Below are 10872 nucleotides of genomic sequence, written 5' to 3'. Positions count from 1 at the left end.
TCACAGTGTTAGGTCAACCAGAAAACCAGGCTCCATGTTTTAGATGTGGGGCGGGGGGAGTGTTGAGCTGCTGCCCTTTTATTTTGGATTGGATATACTTTAGCACCTCCTTCTCACTCTTTTGTTAATAAAATAAAACAATAAACACACACTGCAATAGAAGAACACTGACAGCCTGTGTTTATGTGTTTATGTTGCGTCTGTCTCTAAGAAGCTGCAACTGCTATGTAGATTTTCAACAAAATGAGTTTTCCCTCAGTGTTGGGGGGTATGATAATTCAAAACAAAACAAAACAAAAAAAGGAGGGCAGATTCTTTCAATATGTCTTTTAATTGTTGCTCTCTTCCTTTTTCTTTCCCTTTCTCTCCCCACTCCTCAACCCGCCACCCCTTAAAACAGGCATTGACCTGCTTGCGGCCATCTCTGACAAGGCCTAGACAGAGAAACCAGGTTCTGAAACTCTGTTCCCTGTAGGAAGATTCCATCAGAGTCAGCACACTGCTCTTTCCATCAGTTGTTCCCAGTGGCTTTGTTCTTTTGCTCTGCTTTTCTCTCCCAGAAAAGGACCTCAGGGTGAGTAGAACCCCCTGAACACAGCACCTGGGGGAGGAACATGTAAATTAGGAGACTAGAGAACAGGAGAAAACTAGAGAATCTGTGTGAATCTAGAAACAATCCTCATCTGTACATTTTAATCAGAAATTCAGTCTTTTGGCTGAAAGTAACAGAAACACAACTCTTATTAGCTTGAGCCCCAAAGGAGAAGGTGTTGGCTCACATAAGCTTACTGTGGACACAGCAAGGAAGGAATGACCAGGTTCAGGACCCAGATGTCCTCTGATGTGGCAGTATCTAATCTGACTTTAAATGTGGAAATGTGGATACTAATGCTACTTCTCAAAATCCAGACTAAGGAAACATACTGGAGGATGTTACTTGAAGTATTATTTATAGGGCAAAATTAGGAATAATCTAAATGTTCATGTTTAAGCCATGGCATATTTTGTACTCTGAAAATGTGGAAATTGTTCAAAAGAATGAAGTTATGTACTAACTTAAACCCCTAATACATCTTGGTAAATGAGAAAAGTAATTTGTAGAATGATACATACAATATGGTCTTGCTCAAGCATCAGCAAAAGCAAAAACAAAACCTTGAAATAGTACTAGATATTTCTATATGTGTGTTTGCAACATATATTTTTCTTTTCTTTCTTTGTACAGTGCTGGGGATTGAACTCAAAGCTTTGTGTATGTTAGGCCAGTGTTCTATCACTAATCTATATAATTAGACTTTTGTATTTTATTTTGAGACAGGGTCTCATTTTGTAGCATAGGCTGGTCTTGCACTTGCGATCCTCCTCCTCAGTCTCCTGAATAGCCAGGATTATAGGCCTGTGCCACTCCTCCTGCTTGCAAACATATCTTTCTAAATGAATGCAATGCACAGAGAAAGGTCTGAATTCACAGACCTTCATTTCCTCCAAACAGGTAAATTTAAGGGGTTGGGATTGAAGCAGACTGTCAGGTTCATTTTTATTTTCTTTTAATTTTTTAAAATATTTATTTTGTTTTAGTTGTAGTTGGACGCATTACCTTTATTTTATTTATTTTTATGTGGTGCTGAGGATCAAACCCAGGGCCCCACACATTAGGCAAGCGCTCTATCGCTGAGCCACAACCCCAGCCCTCTTTTAATTTTTTTGGTGCTTGGAATAGAACCTGGGGCCTCGTACATGCTAGCAAGTTCTCTACCACTGAGTTACATCCCCATCTCTTTGACTTTTTTCAATGATAACATATCCATTTATAATTTATATACATAATTAATTTTAATTAATTTTAAAAAATTTAAAGGAAAAAGATGTGGAAACTTTCTGACTGGATCAGCTTGGGTCATCTGACTTTTCCTAGACCAATCAACTACAACCAAAGGGCCACTAGAGTTTGTGATTGCCCAAGCTGTTTTATAAGCTGTGAACTCTGGTGCAATACACAGATTGGCAGCTCCCAGTGACATGCTTGAGTGAGTGATATGAGAGCAGTTCCCCCAAAAAGGGAATAAATATCGATAGGGAAAGCTTTTGGATATCATTGTTTTCATAAGTTTGTGCGTCATCCAAATCCAAAGTATTTTGTTCAATATATTTCTATTACAATACAGGTGGAGCATCTCTAATCCAAAAACTTTTAAATCTGAAATGTTCCAAAAATCTGAAACACGGGGCTGGGGATGTGGCTCAAGCAGTAGCGCGCTCGCCTGGCATGCGTGCGGCCCGGGTTCGATCCTCCAGCACCACATACAAACAAAGATGTTGTGTCCGCCAATAACTAATAAATAAATAAATATTAAAAAAAAATCTGAAACACATCACAGATTGTCCACATTGGTGGCTCAGTGACTTATGACTCAATGGTGCTTCCTTTCTAGGTGACAGGGAGTTTGCAAATGCTCCCCTAGCCCATGTCAGAGCCACTGGGCAGCAGTGGGAGACCAGCCACTATGCAAGAGAAGATGGTGAGAAGGGCAGTTCACCCAGGGCTGATTCATCAGAATCTTCTCTCATCCGAAAAGTCTGTCCCTTATCTAGGGGTGAGCACGTCCTCTACTATCCATTACCTTGTAGTTGTAGAAGTATCAGTCAAAACGTTTCTGAGGAAGCTCACCATGAAGAAGAGCAGAGTCCCAGGGACCAAGCATTGGGGGTCCCACAGCAAGCGGGGCAGGTTTGTAAAGAGTCCAAGAAAGGAAGAAGGGTGTTCTGAGGGAAGAAGAGGGGTTGAACCCAGGGTCTCCCACATGCTAGGCAAAAGCTCTACCACTGAGTGACATCTCCAGTTCTTAACTCTGTGCTTTCATTCTCGCTCTTGCCCCAGCCCCAGTGATCACCACAAACTAGGCTGCATTTTTCAAGTTCGATGGGTTTTTCTAGTCAGACAAACTGGGGAATTTTAGGGCTGGGGATGTAGCTCAGTGGTACAGCTGTTGCCTAGCATATGTGAGTCCCTGAGTTCAATCCCCAGCATTGAAAAAAAAGAAAAGAAACAAATAAACTTTGGAATATTAAATGCAACAACCAAACCCATTTAGGTGCTGAACCTTGAGCTGGGTTTGACTCAGTTGAATTTCCCACAGGGAACCAAGGGGAAGGGGAAAGGTGTATGACCTTAAACTGCAGTCTCCATGCTGAGCAGATTTCAGTCTGCATTTTTAGATTACACCTTCTCTTTATTCCCCAGCACCCTAACCCCTTACCAGCGCTGTCACTGAGCCATTTCACTCCTACCACTGAGACTCTGCACCAACATCCACCTCCATCCCTCGCTGTGGTCATATTCCAGCATTTATGAGAGTCTTCATTCATTTAATATCGAATACCGACTATGTGCCACATACTGATGTTATAAGACACACCATCACCCTCAAGAAGCTTCCATCTACCCAACACCCAACTCAAGGGACCACAGAGGTCACCTAAACTCATCTGGGTGACCTAAAGATAGCGTTGCACTCCTTTCCAGAAAAAAAACACACATGCACAGAATATTGCCTACACTGAAGGGTGGCACCAATGCCCTGGAGCCCATTTATGATTGGAGGGTCTGTGTACTCCACATTGGTATAATTCAACCCTCTCATTTGACATAATAAAAATGGACTGAATTATCTGACAGAAAAAAAAACTCAAGACCTAGAGAGGAAAATGTCCAAGGTCACACTGTGGGTAAGGTGCTGAGTGAGTCCCAGAAGCCAGGCCTCCTTGCTCCCCAGATGCTGCTCTACCAGGCTTTTCCCATCCGTTGTTGGCTAGGAGAAACTGGATGCGGGGAGCGCGAGTGCCCTGTGCCAGTCCCCTTTCCAGCTGCCATGCCTGGGGTTGCCAAGCCTATAGCCTCCCTTTTCCAGCACCTCTCTGATACCTCTGGGAGGGGCCAGTGGCCAGGAACTCCCTCAATAGTGGCTTTGACCCTGACCACCCCAACTTGTTCCAGACGTCAGGGGAAATGCTCTAGAGTGAACAGGATGTGTTTTCCTACAAAATCATTTATCTCACCAGATAATTTGCATACGTGTGGGGACATAAATGTCATTCCTTGCCCATTTCCTCCCTAAAGAAAAGGGTTCCCATCACAGCTTTCTTCTAAGAGAGGAGGCCACCACGCAGGCCCAGCTCCAGCCCTGGAAGATGATGCCTTCCTGATGGGGGTGGGGACTGGGGGATGAATGCAGAGGTGGGGCCAGATGTTAGTCAAGGCACCCAGAAGTGATCTGTAATGAGGCTCCTTTCTCGACCTCTCTTTTCTCAGGGCTTGGCTCCTAGGAGAGTCCCAGCTTTAGCTCTAGCAAATGACCTGCTCCTGTTACCCCAGGACCCTGGGTATCCCACGTTGTTCTTTATTGCATTTTCTTGGGGCTTAGTTATTGAATATTCAGTTGCTACCGAAGAGGATTGAGGCTGGGCATGGTGGCATACACCTGTAATTCCAGCTACTTGGGAGGTTGAGGATCCCAAGTTCAGGGCCAACTTGGACAACTTAGACCCTGTCTCAGAGGGAAAAAAGAAAGAAGGAATGAAGGAAAAGGGGCTGGGTTCAATCCTTAGTACTAGGTGGAAAAATAGTAGGAAGTGCTTGTGCTATGTTTCAGACATTGATTTAAGCATGCTACATGTGCTGAAAATTCACTTAATCCTCACAATCTATAGAAATTGACTCTTATTTTTCCATTGTCCACATGAGAAACTGAGGTTTAGAAAGGTTAAGTAATTTGCCCAAAGTCACACAGCTGGTAAGAGGCACTGACAGACTTTAAACTCAGTCTTCCTGGCTCCAATATCTAGGACTCTAAGTACTATGTCATAAGAGAGATATTTCAAAGGTTGTAAGTCTCTTTTAACCCTTGAAGACAGTGTCGTACTATAATGTTGGTGTGACATTTAAGGCCCTTTATGATCTTCTTCCATGATCCGCTTGTGGAAGCAGCACACGAACATGCGGGGCTGGTCCCCACAAAGTTTCATTTGCTCCAACAGCACTTTCTCATTTCTCTGTTTGAAACTTTTCTTGAGCCTCTGAGCTTCTAACATGTTTAGTTTGAACAGGGCAGGCCCTTCTTTTCTTCTTTCCCAAGGTAGCTTTTATCAAATTATCCCCTCTAATTATTATTCACCAATAATTAGAGGGGACAATTTGATAAAATTGTCTCTTATTTCTAGGTTTCACTTACTTCCAAGGGTTGGGTGTCTATTTTACTCATGTCAGAATTCTTAGCTTTAAGTCTAGCGTCTGACACGTGGAAAATACTCAGTAGATGCCTGTTATGTACAGTAGACAAAATATGTTACAAAATAATGTGTTCATATGCTAAATACTGTGTAACATAAACTATGTATACTGTACATAACCCAAAATATTAGTTAATAGAGATTTTTTTCACAGAATTTTAGGGGTTACTGATTTTTACTTCTTTGCTTATATAAGTATATTTTCCATCATGAACATGAACTACCTTTGTAATAAGAAACAATGCATTATTTAAAAATTGTTGGTATATGAATAATAGCTAACATTTATTGAGCACATACTATATAAAAATTAAGAGCTTTGCCAGGCACAGTGGTGCATACCTGTAATCCCAGCAGCTCAGAAGGCTAAGGCAGGGGGATTGCAAGTTCAAGGCCAGCCTCAGCAATTTAGCTAGGCCCTCAGCAACTTAGCAAGACCCTATCCCAAAACAAAATCTAAAAAAAGAGTTGGGAATGGCTGGTACAAAAAAAAAATACATGTGGAAAATACTCAGGGGATGTGGCTCAAGCGGTAACGCGCTTGCCTGGCATGTGTGGGGCGCTGGGTTCGATCCTCAGCACCACATATAATAAAAATAAAGATATTGTGTCCACCGAAAAATGAAAAATAAATATTAAAAAATTTATCTCTCTCTTTAAAAAAATCTATAAAAAATACATTAAGAGCTTAATGCATACTGTCTCTAACCCTTACAAAAGTTCTCTTAGGTTTGTACTATTGGTATTATTACCATTTTACAGATGAGGAAACTGAGAGGTCAAGGTTATAGGATTAGTAAACAGTGGAGTTGAGTCCTGGTCTGTCAGACTACAGAGATGTACCACAACCTCTCTATAGACCAGCCTCTGGTGGAAGATGGGTAGATGACTAAGTTTTCTCTTTTTAAATATCATCTTTTAAATTTTGAAATAATTTCAGATACAAGAATAGTACAGTGAATTTCTGAATATCCTCCCAGTTTCAACAGTGGTTAATGTTTTTTGCCACATTTTATCTCTTACTTTCTCTGGTTCTCCATGTGTACATATTATTATAACAGCTTGATTGAGGTATAAGTCACATGCCATATAGTTCACCCAAATTATATAATCCAGTGGTTTTTAATATACTCACCCAAATATGTGCGACCATCACCAAAGTCCCATTTAGAACCTTTTCATCACCTCCAGAAGAAACTCTGTACCTTTCAGCTATTACTTTCCCACACCCCATCCACCTGAGCCCTAAGCAACTGCTAATCTACTCTGTCTTTATAGATTTGCCTATTCTGGAAATTGCATATAAATGGAACCATATGTCATCTTTTATGACTCACTTTTTTTCACTTAGCATAATGTTTTCAAGATTCATCCATAACTGTAGCATGTACCAGTACTTCATTCCTTTTTATGGCGAAAAACAGTCCCATATATGGATAAGTCACATTTATCAGTTGATGGACATTTGCGTTGTTTCTACATTTTGGTCATTGTAAACAATGCTGCCCTGAACATTTGTGTACAAGTTTCTGTGTGTACATGTTTTTTCGTTTCTTTTGGGTATATAAATGCTGGGTCATACAATATCCGTGTACACCTCAAGCCTTGTCCATTGGCGGATGCTGAGGTCAAGTCGCTTGGCTGCACAGGTAGGGGAGAGACAAGCCCTGGTCTCTGCCCACTTTCTGCAGCCACAGGATCCTACAGCAGGACGCAGGGAGGGGACACGGGCTGTGGAAAATTCCTCACCTGGAAGATTCACTGGGAAGTGCCGAAGCAAAGAAAGAGGTTGTGTGGGCTTCTTCCGGGGCCTTTCCCAGGGACACAACGGGGCCAGCCATGCAGGAGGGGATGTCTAGGAGTGGGTGCAGACGCAAGGGTTTCCCGAAACTTCTCTGAAGACTCCGCGCCTCTCCGGAGGAGCGGGCCTGGGAAAGCCGCAGCGAAGGGTGGGGGGTCCGGGGTCGGAGGGTCGCGAAGGCCGGTGGAGCCGGGAAGGCGCGGCCTGGCTGGGAAGGGCGGGTGCGCCCGCGGCCCCGCTGGCTGCAGGGCGCTCGGAGAGGCAGCGAGGGAGAGGCCGAGGCGAGCCCGAGGAGCCTCCCGGGCTCCCAGCCAGAGGGAGTCCCTTCCGATGGGGCTTCGGGGATTGCTGTTCCTTGTGGAGAAGAGCCCGGAGAATCTCCCTGCTGCCCCCCAGCTCCTGCGCTCTGCCAGAGGGAGGCCGGAGGTTCCTTGGTCCCTCTGTGGCGTGGCCCTTGCTCCTCCCCCTTGCAGGTGACAGCCCTGAGCCCACTCCTGCCCAGTTTACAGCGTGGGTGACAATGGCTACCTTCAGGGAAGGGCAGGACCTCCATGGTCCAGCCATCCAGATGTGAAATGGGCATGAGAGGCAGTAAAGGTGAAGTGGCACCCCCTTTCTCCACAGAAAAGCCCTCTTCACCATGGCTGATTTTAGGACTGTCAGCAAAGAGTTTCTGCAAAAGTGTTCAATGTAGATAAACTTCCTATTTTCCTGTCGCCCTGTTTACTTGGCCACTGGCCGGGAAGATACCAGCACTCCAGGTGCTGGACACCCCTTACTAGTCTTTCACAAACATATCCAGTATAGTACTTTGAAGAAATGTGCAAACAAGGACTCTGGCCTTGAGCTGGGCTTCACAGAGATGTCTACATTTTTAAGGTAAGTTACAACTGGGCTCCATGGTAACAGCTGGCAGGGGGAGGAAAGAAGGAGAGAAGAAGCTCTCCCTTCTCAGGTGTTGTCCTTGAAGGGTTAACTTGCCCAGAACAGTGAGAGAAAAAGCTGCTTTCATGTGAACTTCTGCAACTGTGAACTTCTGAGCCCCTCCCCTTACATGCTGGGTATAAAACTCTGAAACTCCCTGAACTCGGGGTTCAGGGGATTGATTGATTACAGCAAAAGCTGTGTCCTCTGAACCTGGCTGCAGCCAAATAAAACTGTTTCCTGCTGTCTTCGGTGCCTTGCCTCGTTTGTCCCTACAACCAAAGGAGCGAGTGCTCCGAAACCTGTGGGACCCGTGGCCATGCGCACCCCCACCTGATGACCTGCAGACAGGTTTTGAAGTTTGGAAAAGTTCACATACAAATCAAGATTTCTGATTTTTCTGGACAAATAAAAAGATTTGGTAACACCCAGCTTGTGTTTCACGCGGCAGCCAGGGTCCTCACCACCACCCTGTGGGACGACAGAAACATTAACTCCAGGTTATACCGGAAGAAAGCAAAGAGAAGTAAGCCACTTTGCCCAAGGTCACTGCCAGGAAAAAGCAGGGCTGGACTCTTCATCCTCCGCCTCCCTGGTCCTTCCTCTTGGCTCTCCCCTCTGTTTTTTTTTTTTTTTTTTTTTTTTTAAAGAGAGAGTGAAAGAGGAGAGAGAGAGAGAGAGAGAATTTTTTTTAATATTTATTATTTTTTTAGTTCTCGGCGGACACAACATCTTTGTTGGTATGTGGTGCCGAGGATCGAACCCAGGCCGCACGCATGCCAGGCGAGCGCGCTACCGCTTGAGCCACATCCCCAGCCCCTCCCCTCTGCTTTTGCTTTTCATTTTCTCTCTCTCTGAGAGCAGGTCCTCCCAGCAGCAGTTGGATGGACTGCGGATGTGAACAGCAAATGACAATGCCTTAGTGACAAAGTGTGGGGCCTTCTAGGCCATTGCAGAGTCCTGAACTAGGCCAAATAGCTCTTAACTGAGACTCTGGAGAGGCACTTTCCCAAAGCAGGAAGGCTTGGTCAAGGAACCCACAGTAAACTCAGGCAGGCGAGAGGAGCTGGGCACCTCTGTAAGGAGACCTGGGCTCCGGTCAGCCTCGGTGGTGCTCTCCTTTCCTGGCTTCCCTCTTCTCATGGAAACAGAGAGAACAGAGCCAGGACCTCCTTAGTTTCTAATCACAGTTCAGTCCAGCCAGGCTTCCTTGAGCAAACTCTGCTGGTCACTCTTTCTTAATTTCTCTTCTTGGAAAGGCTTGCTAATTCATTTCCTGTGTGGGTTTATCAATACTCCCTAGCAGTTTCTAGAAATGAATTAAGGAACAGTATCTTAGGTCTCAGAAGGTTGGTGGGAGCCATTGGAACTGATTTCTAATAGTTCAGCCATCTACGGCACTCTACAGTTTATAAGACCCTTTCACATCCATGCGTATTATGAAGTTCTCACAATCTTCTGAGCCAGATAGGAGTAATTTGTAAGCATGGTTCATATAAGTTAGGGCACAGAATTCTCAGTTCCTCTCAGTCCTGCAACTTACCTTGAACAAATTCAAGTCATTTTATTTTTCCTTTATTTCCTCATTGATAAAAAAAAATAGCAATCTACCTGAGGCAAGTCCACTGTGTTTTGTATCTCCAGGGAGTGCTGTTCATATCAGATATCATGTGATTGGTTCCCTGGGATTGTGCCATGGGTGGAACTCCTCTAATATACATCAGGAGGATTAAATGACATAATTTATGCATTAGAACAAGGCATGGGAGACAGTAGGTGATTAACAAATGCTTATCAGGTGAGTGAACTCACTCAGTCATGATGGATTCTGAGAGACACTCACAGGAAGAAGGAAGTAGTACTGGCTCCCTGTGGCTGTTGTTGCTTTTCCTGCCCATTTTTCTGTTTCTTGCCAAGTTGCCCTTTGTCCCAAGTCTCTGGACTCCCAGCCGGCTGGAGGCACAGTTATCTGTGGAGCCTGGAGTGCTGGGTCTGGGCTGTGTAATGACCAGCCTTCCGCTTGCTTGAAGTTTCCGTTGGGGAGCTGGAAGCCACAGAATCCAGATGGCTAATTGCTTTGTGCCTGTTTCTGCAAATCACAGTGATTCACTGTCCCTGCTGAAAACATGCTCTCTTTTCAAAGATTTAATGGTTTCCAAAATTAATTTAGCCTCATCTGTTATCCCCCTGCCCTTCTGCACTGTCCCCTCCCCACAAAGCTCTCCTTCCTTTCTCCCTGCCCTCCCCCCAGGATGGAGCTTTCTGTTCCACAAAGCTGGCTTTGACTCTGAGGGCCCTTCCAGGGTCACCTGAGCACAAGCCCAGTGTGGAGCAGTTGGCTGGAACCCCAGGAGGGAAGGGCTGGTGCCAGTGGTACACTTACCTCCCACCATCCCTTGCGCTCGGGCCACCCAGCAAGATACTCCCAGACAAGAACTCCAGCAGCGCCCCGTTTGTATTGCTTCACTCCTAAAACTCCCAAAGAATCACCTGTGTTTTTACACGTGAATTCTTGTTTATTTTTGGTGGCACATTATGTGTCCAGGAGACTTTGGCCAGAGTCCGACTAAGAGGGCAGAGGTTCAGGGAGTCTGCCTCCTCTCATACTGACTCGCTTCCTGATCATCTTGGGGCTTCTGTTCTTTCCCAGTAGCATAAATATTACCTTCCTCCAACTTCTGCTCCCTGTTTATGTATTTGATAAGCATCTATTAAGCCTCTCTATATGCCAAGCATATGCTAAGGACTGGGGATACAGTGGTAAAAAAAAAAATGTAATCCTGGTCCAGCGACTCAATCTAGAGAAAGAAAAGGAAGAAAAGGCTTGAGATCTACAAATCTTTCTCTTTCTAATTCTACTG

General features: G+C 44.7%; 1 long non-coding RNA gene across 1 annotated transcript; it reads right to left on the bottom strand.

Moving 5' to 3' along the window:
- Nucleotides 1–403: 403 nt before the first annotated feature.
- On the bottom strand, nucleotides 404–10641 carry LOC308632274. Its single transcript, XR_014018486.1, has 3 exons — nucleotides 10395–10641; nucleotides 9855–10100; nucleotides 404–601 (listed from the first exon to the last, which is right to left on the bottom strand). It is a non-coding gene; the product is annotated as an uncharacterized lncRNA (long non-coding RNA).
- Nucleotides 10642–10872: the final 231 nt, after the last annotated feature.

The sequence above is a fragment of the Spermophilus citellus genome, assembly GCF_964194105.1.
Source record: "Spermophilus citellus genome assembly, chromosome: 13".
In the NCBI taxonomy this organism is placed as follows: domain Eukaryota; kingdom Metazoa; phylum Chordata; class Mammalia; order Rodentia; family Sciuridae; genus Spermophilus; species Spermophilus citellus.
This window is presented reverse-complemented; position numbering and strand designations above follow the sequence as displayed.